This window comes from Cervus elaphus, chromosome 16, assembly GCF_910594005.1.
Source record: "Cervus elaphus chromosome 16, mCerEla1.1, whole genome shotgun sequence".
In the NCBI taxonomy this organism is placed as follows: Eukaryota; Metazoa; Chordata; class Mammalia; order Artiodactyla; family Cervidae; genus Cervus; species Cervus elaphus.
In genome coordinates, this window is record NC_057830.1 from 29676859 (window position 1) to 29695091 (window position 18233).

Sequence of the window (18233 nt, forward strand, 5' to 3'; positions counted from 1 at the left end):
ATTTCAGAAACTTTAAAAGGAAACGCGTGTCCATTTCCTTGAACCATATGGCTTTTTGTGTATTCAGTCTGCCTGGTTTTTGGCTTGCTCCTGCTTCACAGTTAACAATTTTCTGCTACAGTCCAGTTACATGGAGAAGAGAGGACAGATTTCTGTGCTCAGAGAATTTCTGTATATGACTTAATACTTTCTGATTTTCACAATGATGCAATTTGCACTGGCCTTAATCATCTGTAAATATAGCAAATCTAAGTTAAAATGCCAAAGACCCGTTATCTTCCTCCAGATCATGTAATGGAACTGGGGATCTGCTGCTTTCTGCTATCAAGGTGGTTATTATCAAGTATAATTTGTGGTTGGAAATGTTTGGCATTCCTGTCTAGCAGTAGCCCAGAATGTTTAGAATAGATTTTTACATAGGAGTTCAAACATCTGTCCGTTTTAGGTCAGATTTCTGTGAGAACTTAAGCATATAGTATCTAAACAAATGCAGCTGTCCCAGATTAAATGGGAATGGTTTCTAGCATGACAATGGCAACAAAGGGTCAAGTTTAAAATTAAGAATATAAGAATAAGCCTAAGTAAGAATGGTAAGCAAAAGGTCTTCACCGTCTACAAAATGCCAGATAATGTTACCAATTAAGAGATGGGCTTAAAGGTTATTCAAGAACTATTCTGGCAAGTCAAGTGAAGTGAGGTGAAAGTCTCTCAGTCGTGTCCGACTCTTTGTGACCCCATGGACTACACAGTCCTTGGAATTCTCCAGGCCAGAATACTGGAGTGGGTAGCCTTTCCCTTCTCCAGGGGATCTTCCCAACCCAGGAATTGAACCCAGGTCTCCCACATTGCACGTGGATTCTTTAACAGCTGAGCCACAAAGGAAGCCCAAGAATACTGGAGTGGATAGTCTATCCCTTCTCCAGTGGATCTTCCCAACCCAGGAATTGAACCGGGGTCTCCTGCATTGCAGGTGGATTCTTTACCAACTGAGTTAAGGGGGAAGCCCCGAAAGACTCATTAATTAGCAGACTGTAACACCAATTTGTCTATGGACTAATATGTAGCATTATAATTTCATTATAGGTTCCTTTTATTTGCAATTCCTCTATTACAAAAATCCAGTTTGACATGAACAGTGCTTATTAAATGAAAGCTGTATATAAAACTGCAAAGAAATATAACATCAAATTTTGGAAAGGAAGTTGAAAAAAAAATTAAAACAAGCTGTGATGATCTTAACAAAGACACATAAAACCTGTTACTAGGAAGAGTTGTTTGGTCAAATTTCCTGTTTTTTCCTAAGTTCTGGTTTGTTTTAAACATGTCGTCAGTGCACAGTTTATTACCATTGATTAACGTTTCTATGTGTAAAATCAAGAACTGTTCTCCAGGGCTTCTTATTTAAAAATAGTCTAAACAATATGGATTTTCTCTTTCTTGTCCAGATTGTGATCTTTACCCTAACTAAGAAATGATAGGCCGTGGATCAAAATAGCTGAAAGTTAATATTGTAAACTAGTAAGTCAAACATGGGTTAATGAAAGAGTCATAAAATGAAAATTTCATAAAATATCTCTTTATCCCTAAGTGACTTTACTATAGGATTCCAGAAATCAACTTGGACTGCTTGCTACAAAGGACATCAAATCAAAGCAACACAAGTGTCGCTGATGGCTCTTTGTTTTGCTCAGTCAAAAAACAAAACAAAACAAACCCTATGCAAAGACATATCTGACCCTAACGGCAACATATTATAAAATTGAAAAAAGAGAATCATACCATTGTGAGTGAATGTAGGGAAATAAAAATACCTCCCTGGGGAAAAAGAGTATAAAACATTAACATTTTTCTAAGTATTTTATAAATTATGCAGCTTTATTAAACACATACCATTAGAAATCTCTTCTTTACTGACAACACTTTTCTTAATGGCCTTTACATGTTTAAATAAATGGCTCCTGAAAATGTGCATTTATATTATATAAATAAAACCTTAATTAATATAAACATACTCCAGATATAAACTTTTTAGAAATGTCAGCTTAAAACTTTCCAGTCTAAATAAATCCTCTTATAAGTGGTCCAACAAAGCGATTTTTAATGCATTTCCCCCCCCTAAAAAGCTCATAGAGATTTACAGGCACAATCCAAAAGAGAAATCAAAATAGATTTGAAGAAGACTGAATGTTTCATTCATGTAATAAACAACTCAAAGCATACCCAATAGATAGATAGTTTTTGAAACCAACCTAGGCAAGTGATTTTATTTTTGTTTTAGTGCTCACTATTATCTCATGGTATCTTGTTCACATATTCATTCTCCTGCTTATTGTTGTCTCCCTCACGTGAAATGTAAGGTTTCTGAGAGTAAAGACATCTGTCCTGTTCTCTCTATCACTTAGTGTCATGCATATAATAGAGGCAAGCATGGCTCACTGAAAAATTCATGAATGGTTTGATGAGATAAAGCTAAAAAGACTCAGCTATTTCAGTGTACCTCACTTTATCCAATTGATCCTATGTGTTAGAGTCTCTGTTTTCCCTCTTCTTTCTTAGCATCCCTTAGTTTCCACTGAATATATGCCCCCCCATCCACGAACAAAGATTACATTTTCCAGCCTCCTTTGCAGCTAGGTGGTGGTGTTGTTCAGTCACTCAGTCATGCCTGACTCTTTGTGACCCCATGGATTGCAGCACACCAGGCTTCCCTGTCCTTCACCATCTCCCAGAGTTTGCTCAAACTCATGTCCATTGAGTTGGTGATGCCATCCAACCATCTCATCCTCTGTCATTCCCTTCTCCTCCTGCCTTCAATCTTTCAGGCTTTTTATGGTCCAACTCAGATAGGTGCACTAGATGTGAACTAATAAAATGTAAACAGAAACATTCAACAACAGCTTCTTGGAAAGCTCCTTGAAAGACAGCCTGTGTGAGGGGTTCCTTTCCCTCCTCTTCTTCCCCCCTGTCTTCTTCCTGCTGCCTAAGATGTGCATGTAATGGCTGGAACTCAAACAACCATTATGGACTATGAGTTGACCTTGAGAGTCTAGGAGTTGACCTTGAGAATGAAAATCATGTTAGGAAAGTACAGCAGCAAGAGAGAATGCTGGGTTCTTGTCCTGTGGAGTCCCACTCCACCCTGGCCCTTCTTCTGCATTTTTTTTTTTAACATAGAGAAAGAAATAAATGTCTACCTTAACTGTAGTTGTTCAGTTGCTAAGTTGTGTCCAACTCTTTGTGACCCCATGGACTGTAGCATGCCAGGCTTCTCTGTTCTCCATTATCTCCCAGAATTTGCTCAAACTGATGTCCATTGAGTTAGTGATGCCATGCAACCATTTCATCCCCTGTCATCCCCTTCTCCTCCCACCTTCAATCTTTCCCAGCATCAGGATCTTTTCAAATGAGTCAGTTCTTGGAATCAGGTGGCCAAAACATTGGAGTTTCAGCTTCAACATCAGTCCTTCCAATGAACACTCAGGACTGATCTCCTTTAGGATTGACTGATTTGATTTCCCTGCAGGCCAAGGGACTCTCAAGAGTCTTCTCCAGCACCACAATTCAAAAGCATCAATTCTTCAGCTCAGCATTCTTTGTGGTCCAACTCTTCTTCTACCTTAATTAAGTCATTATTATTGAGAGCTTCCTGTTACATGTAGCCAAATTGGATAGTGATATGATTTTGAAACTAATTCAAAAAACAGACACAGGTAGGCTTACATGTGCCTTTTTGAAATCTATCATTTTGTAAACATACTGAGAACTGTTTCCAGTGAGTAGATAAGTACAGTCACTCCTCAGTACCCATAGACCACTAGTTCCAGGATGCTTGCCAATTCCAAAATGCATGGATGTTCAAGTTCCTCACATAAAGTGGTATAGTACACTTGGCCCTCCTCATCCACAGATAAGAATGGCTGACTGTATTTGTGAGCACATATTGTCTTTAGAATTAAACCTGACACTATAAGAGATGCTTTTGAACGGTTGGAGAAGTGTTAGAGAAGACTCTTGAGAGTCCCTTGGACTGCAAGGAGATCCAACCAGTCCATCCTAAAGGGGGTCAGTCCTGGGTGTTCATTGGTAGGACTGATTTTGAAGCTGAAACTCCAATACTTTGGTCACCTGATGTGAAGAGCTGACTCATTTGAAAAGACCCTGATGCTGGGAAAGATTGAGGGCAGGAGGAGATGGGGACGACAGAGGATGAGATGGTTGGATGGCATCACTGACTCAATGGACATGGGTTTGGGTGGACTCTGGGAGTTGGTGACGGACAGGGAGGACTGGCATGCTGCAGTTCATGGGGTCGCAAAGAGTTGGACACGACTGAGTGACTGAATGGAACTATAAGAGAATGTAAAGAAATTCAAGACCAGGTTTTCATCCTTAAGAAGTTAGTGATTTAGGCAATGGAAAGGAACATGCATGAACCGCCAATCTGCCCATTCCCAACACACCCGCCTAGAGGAAACAGCACACAGAGGCAAAGAACAAAGAGTGAAACGGTGAAGTGAGATGGCCATCATGGAAGGATTTCAGAAGCCAAAGGGCCATGAGGACTGGGGTTCTTGGGGAAGGTTCCAGGCAGGACTAGCCCTTGAGGTGATCCTTGAAGGAGGGGCAGAACCTGGAGAGGCATTGGTAATGGGCTGGGTGTCCCCAGGGTGGGGACCAATAGCAGGGAAACCACTATTTCAGTAATGAGCACAGCATGTTCAAGGAGACTGGAAGGAGGTCAACCAGATGTGTGGCCTCTGGAAAGAGGGCCCTCCCTTTTCTCAGAATGTGGTCTCTCTGCCTTGAAGAGAACCCTCGTAAAGGATGGCTTACCTCACCATTCACCCCATATTTAGGAGATGAATCTGTGCAGATTCTCCCTGCCTTGCATATAACACACCCCTGCTTATGACTCCCCAAGACTGACGCAGTAGTGCCTCAGCCCTAGGCCCTTGCTTTTCTGCAGAGATCCTGATCAGACCTCAGCCCTGTGGTGACTTCTAGAGCAATGTGCTTCCAGCTATGCAGCAGCAGGCACATACGAAATCCTGCCTACAACCTCTAATGGGGCGTTTTAAATTAAACTGTTAAGTAGTGGTAGCGTGATCTGCCTCCTATGTTGGTGAAATAACAGTAAAGCCACAGGCTGACCAGTCATCACTTCCAAAGAAGAGGCCAGGGAATTCAATTACTCACAAGCTAACCACAATCACAGGATGAAGCAGCAACTTTCCTAATAAAGTTCCCTTTCAGCTACTCCTCATAAACAAAGCCATAGTTCATTTTCTTTTTTTTAAAAAATCAACTAATACCTTTGGGGGAAAGGGCACTGTCCAATCTAATGAAAGACCTGGGCACAGCCTTCAGTTGCAGAATGTGTTTCAGAAGAGTCAGTACTTGTTGTGACCACTGGGGAGCCCAGATGAGGTGAGTAGAACGGAGGGCCCTGTGGACTCAAGGCCCAGCTGGGTTTACTAGTGACTAACGAAGTGCCGACTGGGGAGAGGGCCCAAAGTGCAACAAGTCACACCAAGTGTTTTTCTATCTGGAGCTTTAGGAGGAGTAAGTAACCTTTCTGGGATCTAGTCTAAGGCAAATGAAACCAAACCTGACCCTTTTCCAAAATTCAGCCTAAATTTACTCCCAAGAATCACTCCTGGCAGCCTAGTAGAGCAAGAAAGCACAGACCAGCTGTGAGGAGCCTTGAGTGTTGGTTCGGCTCTGCCACAGCAGAAAACACTGGTGACCTTGGTTTCTTTCTCTGTAAGTGAAGGCAGTTGGATTGGAGATGATCTATCCCTGACGCCCACTCGGGCTCCAACAATGACTCTAACTCACAACAGAGGCGTGCACAGCAAGCATGACTTTCTCTTCTCATCTTCTTTTCTGCCCATCACCATTTCTCCATATGCCCCAAATCACATCAATTCACCAGTTAATCGACAGCTATCCCGGGTTGCAGTATCCTCCAAAGTGTGGTGAATTTCAGGCTCATTTGGTGACAGCAGCAGCTGCCGCTCTCCTCAAACCACATCCTTCCCCTTCGTCACGAGGCCTCCTCACTAGCCACAGTTTGCCTTGGCCGGAGCTCCCTCTGCGTCAGCTTCCACCAGAAACTGCCACCCATATGCACAGTTCTAGTGCATCAGCCTCTCTGAAGAGGATCCAGCTGGCCAGAGCAGCGTTCCAGGTGGTCAAGACCAAAGAATTTCATGGCACTGCAGGCATATTAAAGCTGAAAGGGAGCACAAAACGTATCACACTTTGAGGTCGATAGACACCCACTTAGAGATGAGGATGCTGAAGCCCAGATAGGTTTATGTATGTGAAGTGGCCTAGTCACAGCTAGAACCGAAGTCTATTGACTCAAAGGCCAATTGTGATTTTGAAATGACTGACTGAAATAGAAGCAACTATGTGTGGTGTGCTCCATGCCAGGCACTGTGCCAAGTGACATCTTAAAAGTTAACACATACAAACTTGAACTCAGGATCTTTTCTCCAAAAGTGCTCTTCCTGTCCTCCCACCTTCAGCGGCACCCCCATCCATTTCGCTGCTTCTGCCAGGAACTTGGGGCTCGAGTCCTTGACACCTCCCTCTTCTCACAACTCCCCCACATAAAACTTGCAAGTTCTGCCATTTCTCTAAAGCACATCTTGAATCTCTCCAATTTCCCCCACAATCACTGTCTCCACAGTGGTCCAAGCTACCTTTGCCTCTTACCTGGACTACGCCCAAACCTCTGCTCTCATATTCCACTACTACCATTCCCATCACTGTCAATTCATTCTCCAACCAGAATGCAGGGTAATTCTGTGAAAACACAAACCAGATCATGCCATGCCCACCCCATTCCCACTGTCACTGTGTTAAACTCACAGTCTTCCTTATACACTGAAGATGAAGCTCAGATTTCTAGAAGGCCCTGCCTAGTCTGTGACATCTCCAATCTCATCTCTCCTCAATCCTCCACAACTCCTTAAGTCCTACCAACAGTTCTTACAGGTCCTCCAGAGTTCCACATTCCTTCCATTTACAGGCTGTCCTCTGCATGAAATGCTCTTCCTTCTTCTCCTAGCCTGGCTAACTTCATACCATCTTTCAGATCTCAGCTGAAACACGACTTCCTCAGAGGAACCTACCCTAAGAGCTTGTCAGGAGCCACTTCTTCTGAGTATCATTTACCAGTTTGTAACACTATATTTTTCAGATAATTTGTTTAATATGCAATTTCCCAACAAGACTATAAACCCCATGAGGACAGGGACCGTATCTGTTTGTTCACTATTGTAGTCACAGAATTTAGTGGCAGCCACATAGCAGGTCCTAAATAAATTAATTAGTTTGAATTAATATATTTATGCTCTTAACACTTACTAGATTATATCAGGACAAGGAGGAGATATAGGAGATATGGGAAATATAGGAGCCATAATATTTAGTGAATTCATTTGGAGCAAATGGAAACTGTGATAATGTGCTGAAAAATGTCCCCCCAAAATATAGTTATGGCTTCCCAGGTGGTTCAGGAGTAAAGAATCCGTCTGCCAATGCAAGAGACACAGAAGACCCTGGTTTAATCCCTGGGTTGGAAAGATTCCCTGGAGAAGGACATGGCAAGCCACTCTACTATTCTTCCCTGGAAAATCCCATGGACAGAGGAGTCTGGTGGTCTACAGTCCACGGGGTCACAAAGAGTCAGACACATCTGAGCACACAAAAGATATCTATATCCTAATTCCTGAAACCTGTGAATGTCACTTCATATAGCAATCAATAAATAAGGAAAAAAGGGAGCAGGTCTTTAGAGAGGATTAAGTTAGGAATCTTGCGGTGGGGAGATTATTATCCTGGATTATCCAGGCCAGCCCTACATGCAATCACAAGTGTTCAAAAAGAGAAAGGCTGAGGGAGATTTAACACACAGAAGAAACAGAGGATATGATAACAGAACAGAAAGGTATTTGAAGACGCTGGTCTTGAATACTGGAGTGATGCAGCCACAAGTCAAAAAAAGTTGGCCACCAACAGAAAGTAAAAGAGGCAAGGAACAGATTGTCTCGTACAGCCTGAGGAGGCAATGTGGCTCTGCCAACACCTTGATTTCAGCCCAGTCACTCTGGTTTCAGACTTTTGGCCTCCAGAACTGTGAGAGGATCAATTTCCATTATTTTTTTTTTTTTGTTTGTTTGTTTTTGTTTGTTTTTTTTTTTTTATATTTATTTATTTATTTGCACCAGGTCTTTACTTGCGGCATACAAACTCTTTAGTTGTGGCATGTGGGATCTAGTTCCCTGACCAGGGATTGAACCCAGGTCCCCTGCACTGGGAGCATGGAGTCTTAGCCACTGGACCACCAGGGAAGTCCCCAATTTCCATTATTTTAAACCAACAACTTTGTGTTAATTTGTTATAGCAGCTATAGGAACCTAATACAGAGTCCATCACATTATTCTGCTACAACACCGTGGTTATACTGGAGGAAGTTCTCCTCTCTCCCTATGTTCCCCATCTGAATTGCGCCATAGACTATTCAGCCACGGATAAAACATGGCACCTCGATTCTCAGCACCATCTCTACTCCATATTCCCAAAGTCAAGAATTAGCGATAAGGAAAGAGAAAACGAAACAATGGACCACCAAGGATAAAAATGCTACAAAGCTCAGGACTTATGTCCAACCCAAAGTAAACAATGTCTTAATAGTGCCTCCAAAATGTTTTCAGATCCACAGTGATTCTTCTGTTTTCACTTATACAATACACTAAATTATCTATAATAGTTAAACAACTACCTTCAAATACCTAAAGGATCATATTCCATGACATTTAAAGGCCTTGTACTTTCAAATCTATCTTTCAGCCTACCTGGGGTCATGGTTTTTGCCCCATATATTAAAGGTATGGATTTGGCAAAGTGATAGCATATATGCCCTGGTTCAAGACAATCTATAATTTTATAAGACAAGATGCTGAGAAATATACATTTTCAATGACTTATTTTAGCTCATTAGAGGTCAAACACTACTTATGAGGTGATGTGTACTGTGAAGAAATACATTTTAACATACTTGTAATATTCCCACTTATATGCAGAGTACATCATGCCAAATGCCAGGCTGGATGAAGCACAAGCTGGAAACAAGACTGTGAGGAAAAATATCAATAACCTCAGATACACAGACACCACCCTTATGGCAGAAAGTGAAGAAGAACTAAAGAGCATCTTGATGAAAGTGAAAGAGAAGAGTGAAAAAGTTGGCTTAAAACTCAACATTCAGAAAACTAAGATCATCCAGTCCCATCACTTCATGGCAAATAGATGGGGAAACAGTGGAAACGGTGACAGACTTTATTTTTTTGGGCTAGAAAATCACTGCAGATGGTGATTGCAGTCATGAAATTAAAAGATGCTTGCTCCTTGGAAGAAAAGCGATGATCAACCTAGACAGCATATTAAAAAGCAGAAACATTACTTTGCCAGCAAAGGTCTGTCTAGTCAAAACTGTGGTTTTTTCAGTAGTCATGTATGCATGTGAGAGTTGGACTATAATGAAAGCTAAGTGCTAAAGAATTCATGCTTTTGAACTGTGGTGTTGGAGAAGACTCTTGAGATTCCCTTGGACTGCAAGGAGATCCAACCAGTCCATCTTAAAGGAAATCAGTCCTGAATATTCTTGGAAGGACTGATGCTGAAGCAGAAACTCCAATACTTTGGCCACCTGATGCAAAGAACCGACTCATTGGAAAAGACCCTGATGTGGGAAAGATTGAAGGCGGAAGGAGAAGGGGACGACAGAGGATGAGATGGTTGGATGGCGTCACCGATGCGATGGACATGAGTTTGAGTAGGCTCTGGGAGTGGGTGCTGGACAGGGAGGCCTGGCATGCTGCAGTCCATGGGGTTGCAAAGAGTCAGACACGACTGAGCAACTGAACGGAACTGACTATTCCCACTCGGAGGACAGGGATAATAGCTTGCTTGCTAGAGCAGCCATCTTACTATTATTTCATTCAGTGCCTCCAGATGAGAAAAGGATATTAAGTCATTGGAAATTAATCCTGCTAAAGGAAATCAGAAATTTTCAAAGCTGTTGTCAATATGGCTCTGCAGTTTAAGATGAACATACGTGAGGTGAATTTCACAGCAGTTAAAATCTGCTTGAAGAAATGACTATCATAAGAGCTGTGTAAGAGAGCATAAAGAGAACTCTAGATGAAGAGGGGGAGAGAGACAATGTGGTTGAGGGAATTCAGTGAGGTAACTCAATGCTGCCCAATTTTGACAGAGGCAAGGCAGGAAGGTGAGGATATTTTAATGTAAGAAAATTTCCCAAGCAAAGGTGCTTCTCAGACAGTGCAGGACATAACTGGGAATCAGTTAAAACTATTAAAAATATTTCACTTATCATAATATTTAGAGAGTAGGAAAGAATTTTGGAGATCACTTAGCTCAGCTGCCCCATTTTACAGATGAGAAACTGAAGTGAACACGGGCTAGGTCACTCTCCCAGGGACAAGCAGCTGTCAGGTGGCCAAGCTGGGATGCAGACTCAGGTCAGATGGGTGTGCAGACTGGGTCAGATGGGGATACAGACTCAGGTCAGATGGGTGTGCAGACTGGGTCAGATGGGGATACAGACTCAGGTCAGATGGGTGTGCAGACTGGGTCAGATGGGGATACAGACTCAGGTCAGATGGGTGTGCAGACTGGGTCAGATGGGGATGCAGACTCAGGTCCAGCACTCTGTCTGCTCTGCCTCTCACTTACTTCAGACGTTAGAGATGTGTCTACTAGCTTAAATAATGACAAACTGCCTACTATTTCTTAGAGGCACATTAAGTGTTGAGTACTGTCAGCCTATTCTATTGATATAATGAGCAATTTCAAGCTGATTGCTTTTTACCAGTTCTCTTTAATAGGAACTTCAAACAGACATAGCACCCCTGTCATCTTCCTGCTCCTCCTTTACCCTTTGCCTCCCCTCAGTCTCCTTGGTGGTAGATAGCTAGTTGATCAAATGATCTGTTTCCGTTGAGACTATACTGGTTTCACAGCCGAGTCATCACCGGCCACACTGAAGACTGCAGCCTGCCATGTGGCTGCACCTTTGCTGAGTGAGGGCGAGTGCACGCTGGCCCGTGGGCAAGGGGCCTCAGGAACACGCACCAGATGAGGTATGTGCCCAGCCATCACACTCAGGGGCTCTAACCTCTCTGCTGCTGTGTCCCCAGCCCAGAGGTGCTGGCCTGCCCAGCGAGGGCTGGCTTCCTGACTTGTGATAGACACAACTTAGGATGTGAGTGACCTGAAGCCATGAACCCTGTAGATGTCCCTTTTCTGAGTTCTTCTACTCATGCTTCCTCAGTGGTGACTCATGGCCATCTGATGACGGCAGTGCACCTCTCCTTCACCATATATGCTTTCAGTCTCACTCCAGACTCCAAGACGAGGACACCTGTGACTCTGTATGATGGAGTTTTTATAAGAATAATTTGCAAATATATTTTGTCTATCTCTAGGCCATCATTTATCAAGCCCAGTGGGAATCTGATCCATACACCAACCACCAGTTTTAGGCAAATTAAAAATAAGATTCCTCACAATGAAGGATAAACTAAAACATGATACTAAAAAAATCATTATTTGGGACTTCCCTAGTGGTCCAATGGTTAAGAGTTTACCTGCCAAAGCAGGGGACACGGGTTCAGTCCCTGGTCCAGGAAGATTCCACGTGCCTCTGAGCAGCTAAGCCCCTGCGCCACAACTACTGAGCCCACACCTGAAAGACCACAGGCTGCGACTACAGAAAGCTGTGCGCTCTGGGGCCTGTGCTCCATAGCAAGAGAAGCCACCACAACGAGGAGCCAGCACAATACAGTGAAGAGTAGCCCCCACTTGTCGCAACTAGAGGAAGCCCACACACGGCCCCCAGAGCCAAAGAATTGATGCTTTTGAACTGTGGTGTTGGGAAGACTCTTGAGAGTCCCTGGGACTGCAAGGAGATCCAACCAGTCCATCTTAAAGGAGATCAGTCCTGAATATTCATTGAAAGGACTGATGCTGAAGCTGAAACTCCAATATTTTGGCCACCTGATGTGAAGAACTAACTCATTTGAAAAGACCCTGATGCTAGAAAAGATTGAAGGCAGGAGGAGAAGGGGACGACAGAGGATGAGATGGTTGGATGGCATCACCGACTCAATGGACATGAGTCTGAGTAAACTCCGAGAGTTGGTGATGGACAGGGAGGCCTGGCGTGCTGCAGCCCATGGGGTCACAAAGAGTAGGATGTGACTGAACTGAACTGAACTGAACACACAGCCCCCAGAGCAGCCAAAAATAAACAAACAAAAAGTTTAAAAATCTTTATTTAAAATATGTTCATATCAGTGAAAGGGATGATGTAGTTTATAGTCTTAGTTAATGTATGTCTGACATTATGTCTATAATGATAAGTCATTTTGTTATTACATATAAAATGACAAATAGTTTGAGCTGTCTTCTATGTAGTTTCTTTTCTTATGTTTTGTTTCTACTAAATTAAAATGCTCACATGGAGAGATTGTCTGAAAGGGCCATAAGTGTTTGGAGGCTCTGTCATATATATTTGGATGTTCACATTCAATGTAGTCCTAGAAATTCTGGGGTGATTTCTCACCAAGGACTTCTTTCAGTGCTAGTAAACATAAACTGACAGGCATATTATATTCAAGAGGTAGAACACTGGACTGAATATTCCATCAGGATTAAAGCAACAGATGCCTCATCTACCTTTCAGTTGCATTTGGCAAGCATGCTGCAGCATTTGTGTGTGGTTTTGGCTCAGCTGGTAAAGAATCCACCTGCAATGTGGTAGACATGGGTTTGATCCCTGGGTTGGGAAGATCCCCTGGAGAAGGGAAAGGCTACCCACTCCAGTATTCTGGCCTGGAGAATTCCGCGGACTACAATCCATGGGGTCACAAAGAGTCAGATATGACTGAGTGACTTTCACTTTCACTTTCACTTTTTCATACTACAGCCTCAGTTCTTTCACTAATGACTGAAGATCCGTTCATTCAGCAAATATCTACTGAGCTACTGCAGACACAGCGAGGCATAGGGATACAGTGAGAGACAAGACTGGATCTCTTTCCTCACAGACTCATAAGATAACAGGATTGCTCATAAACATTAAATATCTTCATGTTCAAGTCCAAAATAGCATTTCACTTGAAAAAGCGACCTAAATAATAGACTGTTTACAGACACTAAACAGCATCACAAAGATAAGTTTTTAACTCATTCCACATTCTAAAATCTTTTGTGAGGCACCTTCACCTCCACTAAGCTATTTGCTGCTCATTTTCTTCATATTGCGATAAATTGACACACTTTTCACTACTCCTTTCAACTACAATCAGGATTAAGAGTCACCGTGCAGATCACCCACTGTTCTCTGAGAATGAAATAATGTTGTTATTCACATTCTACTACAATTTCTTTTATTCATGTAGCAATGTCCCTTCTCCTTACTTACCTGTCACTATTGATTCCAACATACCTTTTCATTCTCTTTCATGGCTCACAATATAATCACTGACCAAAACAAACAAAACATTCTTCTCTATGACAAGGGTTTTCACTGAACAGAAACTCATCAAGCAATTCTCTTCCATATGAGTACTGCACATGGATAAAGAGTTGATTCATAATCTGCACATCACTGGTTTTCCTCAAATGTAAAGTAAAAGATCTGGTAGCATGTACTATTGTATAACAGTAACTGCTTTTCCATATTTGTATCATGAATATTATGCAATATCCATTAGATAAAAGCATTTTGCCAAGTACCCTATTCTGCTTTCTCTGAGAATCACACTTGTCATTAACTTTGGAGACAATCTTAATGAGATTTTCAACATAGTGCAATTTGTGCCTGGTTTTCTCTATGTGGAGTATAGGACTAGTGTTATCCTAGTCATTTTGACTTCTCTGATTTCATTATAAAATTCATAAATTTCATTTTGAAAATCATGATTTTGGATATGTGTTGGAAAAAATTAATAGATTTACCTCTGTTTTGTTAAAAATGACAGAAAAGCTTCAATGACATCATGGCACTATTCGAGAAAAGGGCACTGTGAAATGGTGTTGAATGGATTACCAGTTCAATAAAATGTAATTTCAGATATTCACCATTATTTTTTCTTCCTTTTCTGGCTGCTTATATTAAATCATGCTACTCAAGTAGTCATTTGTCACATCAGCTTACAAATGCATATTCTATCTCTGTACTGGTATCCTGTTCAATATTTACTGTTAACATCATTATGAGCACTAGTATTTACCTGACTCATTCCATTCTACTTTTGTTCTTTACCACTAAGCCTTTTTAAAAATTGGTATATAATGAATGTAAAAAATGAAAATTTATGTGAACAAAAATGGCAGATGATGTAAAAATATGTCAACTGAGATGAACTTCAGTTAGCTGACCAAGAAATAGCCAAGACAAGGTGATTGATAGTCTTTTCTAACATACACAATCTTTAAGAGTATAGATATTATTAAGAACAAGAATACTGTGAAAATGATAATTTTATTTCTAATTCATGAAATGTGTGTGAACAAAATGACCTTATTGATCTATTCTCTGAAACTGTCAAAGCACCCATAGACCACTTGTCAGAATGGGCTGGGATAGGAGGGAATCCATTTGGGCCACACAGTAATTGCTCTCAGCTTTCCAGCTTGATTTAGGTTTGTTTAACACTCAGTCAAATACCTGTCATGGATTTCAGACTCATTGTCAAGTCAAACTTAATCTCATGAAGAAGTATTTATCTTCTCCTCTCATTCCTTACCCTATGTCCAACTTCTAGCCAGCCCTCCCATTACAGTTGGTCTACGCAAATTTCTCCTCAACATCACAAGTCAGGAAGCTTGGGATAATCTCTGTTCAGTTTCTAATATTAAAGTAGGGTCAAATTCTACTGCTATTCTTATAAAGACAGTAGTTCTCAATCTCCTTAGAATCACTTGGAGAACTTTAACAAAATTAAAATGAACCATTGCCTACACGCCACAGCAGATCAATTTAATCAGAATCTCTGGATGGGGTTCAAATACTTATGTCTTTAAAAAGCCTCCCCAGTGATGCTAACAGGTAATCCAGATGAGAATCACTTCCATAAGCCATCTCCCACAGTAGACCTTCAATTATTGTGCCCACTGATCCTACCCACCTGTAGAGATCATTCTCTCTTATCAGGGCTACTGTGACAAGTTCCCTGCTGAATTCCCTGGATCCAATTCTGGATCCTCTTTACATCTATTGTTACCACGGTTCTTAAAATAGCCTTCAATATCTTTCCCTCTGGCTATGTCCTTCAGGACAATGGTCTCAACTTGACTAAACTCTGGAATCCACTGAGGCCTTTAAAACACCAACAGCCAGGCTGCACCCCACATTAAATAAATCATCACCTCTGGGAATGGGAACCAGGAATGTTAAAAATCAGCTAAGACAGAGCATCAGTACTCTAGGACTGCAGTATCTTTCGAGGACCACCACATCTAGGTTAATCTAGGTACCATGATTGAGCTTGGTTCTGGGCTTCCTGACAGCCATTCTCAACAAGGAATTTTTTTCTACTCAAGAGCTCATGCTTCACTGGCAGAGACAAACTGAAAAACTAATCTTTAAATCACAGTGACATTAAGTGCTGTAACAGAAATATTAAGTCCTCTACAGGACACAAAGGACGGAGCAGTGAGTAAACAGTCTACGATACTAGGGAAGGCTCCTCAGAGGAAATTATACTTGAATGGGATCTTAAGGGTCATCAGGCTCAAAGAGAATGGGGCAACAGATGTTTTCTCAGAAACATACATTTACCCTTTCAAGTATTTTAATTAAAATTTTTATTATTGACACACACTGATACATAATTTTTCTCTTAGGTGATTTTGATCAGTTAGTACAGTTTCAATCTGTTTTTTTTTCATTAATATTCTTAATTGTCACAACCACAGGTACATTTTTATCTTGTATTTTTCTGTGAGTTTACTTTGCTTTTTTTAATAGAAATTTTTTTCTATTTTTTAAAAGAAAATAATTTTTAAGCAATTTTAGGTTCAGAGCAACACTGAGCAGAAAGTAGATTTCCCATATATGCCCTGCTCCCACACATAGCCTTCCCCACTATCAGCATCCCCCACACCACAGGGATATATTTGTTCCAACTGATGAACCTAGCTAAGTTCCTTACATCCTTACCTCCCAGAGTCCATAGTTTACATCAAAGTTCACTCACTATACTTTGTCCAAACTCACAGAATGCTCAGTAAAGTTGTACATCCTATGAGTTTAGACATAGTGATATGTATCCACCAGTATAGTATCATACAGAGTAGTGATAGTTTCACCGCCCTAAAATCCTCTATGCTCCGCCTAGGATGGGTATCAGCTTCCTCTGTAGGCTAGTGGAAAACTGGCTGCCACAACGCTAGACATCACATCCAGACGAGATAAGATCAGGGAAAGAAGAGAGGTGACTTTTCCTGTGTGTCTCTTTCTCTCAGTGAAGAAACCTTTCTCAGAAGCCCTTGGAAATCCTCAGATTTCCTCGACCAGAATCTTGTCAAACATTGTCTTGCTTAGCCAGATTCTTGGGAAGGGGAAAAGGGACACCAAGTTTGATTTAGATGAGCCAGGACTGACTCATGGAAATGTGGACAGGATTCATCTTCTCTGAGACACATAGGGAGATGTAAACAACCAAACAAAATCAAAGATTCTCTAGCAAGGAAAAAAGTGGGATAAGGTTTTAGGCAGGCAACCAATAGGTTGGTTCAGGTTTGCATCATATTAGAAACAGGCTGTAGAGTGTAGTGGTCAAGGACATACACTCTGGAATCACAGGCAGTGAGCTCATATTCCACTGAACCAATTGCTATCTAGCTCTCTGGGCTTCAGTTTTCTTCTTTCTGAAAAAAAGGAATAATTAGAGTTCCTAACTCAGAGGACTGCTGGGAGGATTAAATCTATAGTGCTTACAATACTCTAGCACACATTAAGGCTTAATACCTGTTACTGGCCATCTCCACAGCCTCTGTAATAGGCTATAATAGCTAACAAGCAGGGACATGCCCAATTAGGCATTCAATAAGTTCATTTTGTTTTTTGCATATTAATAGCTTAATTAAAAGGGCCATTTCTTCTTATTGGGCTTCCCTGGTGGCTTAGACGGTAAAGAATCTGCCTGCAATGCAGGAGATCCTGGCTGGGGAAGATCCCCTGGAGAAGGAAATGGCTACCCACTCCAGTATTCTTGCCTGGAGAATTCCATGGACAGAGGAGTTTGGCAGGCTACAGTCCATGGGGTCACAAAGAGTCGGACAAGACTGAACAACTTTCACTTTCTTCTCATTACTAGTATAAAGTTGTTACTGACTAAAAGTAATTACAGTTGGAAATACTTCAATAATCCATTGCTCCCTGGAAAATATATTAAGAGAAATATAATAATAATTATTATTATTTATAATGAATATTTATTGAGCCTTTGCTTACTGTGTGCTGGAGACTGCTGTAAATGTCTTACATGCATTATCTCATTTAAACCTAAAACTAATTTATGGAGTCAGGCTTATCAGTAAAACATTATTAAAGCTAACCTCAAGCTAAATATAGCTTTATCTTTAAAGTATAAGTGTTTTCACAGCATAATGTCAAATGAAAATTTGAGAGGCCTAATTTCTAGTTCTAAGATATGTTTTTTCCCTTTCCTATGATCTCTACCCCTAGTTTAACATTGCTGAAATCAGGATGCATCTTACACTCTGTGCTTATGCTTACCACAATAACGTGTGTGTGTCCCACTATTATTTACTTGGTGACATATTGATAAAAGGGAGGAAGCACAGCAGTTCCAGCCATCAGGGAGACAGGCTCCAGGTTTTACTCATTAACCCTCATTAACAAAATCTATGCTGCTTAGATGCTCTCTTCCACAAAGGGCCTTAAAAGGGGAACTCAGTGACTAATTACAGTATTACATTCCCCCTGGAGCCAGTAGCCAAATAATTTCCACTTTAAGTGGTAGAAATTATGTGAAGCAGTTAGGGCTTGAACATTAAAGACTAAGTCATATGTCCCCAATCCTGCAGGTGGTTCATGGTCAAGATTTACCACTTTGCTTCAGTTCAGGAACCAAGTAAAGCAGTGAAAATTCAAAGACACCATT

General features: G+C 41.3%; 1 protein-coding gene across 16 annotated transcripts in view; it reads right to left on the reverse strand.

Annotated features, from left to right (window-relative positions):
* The window catches only part of LOC122709939 (aminopeptidase O (putative)), a 392862-nt gene that overhangs the window by 218511 nt on the left and 156118 nt on the right, over positions 1–18233 (reverse strand). The window lies entirely within an intron of this gene.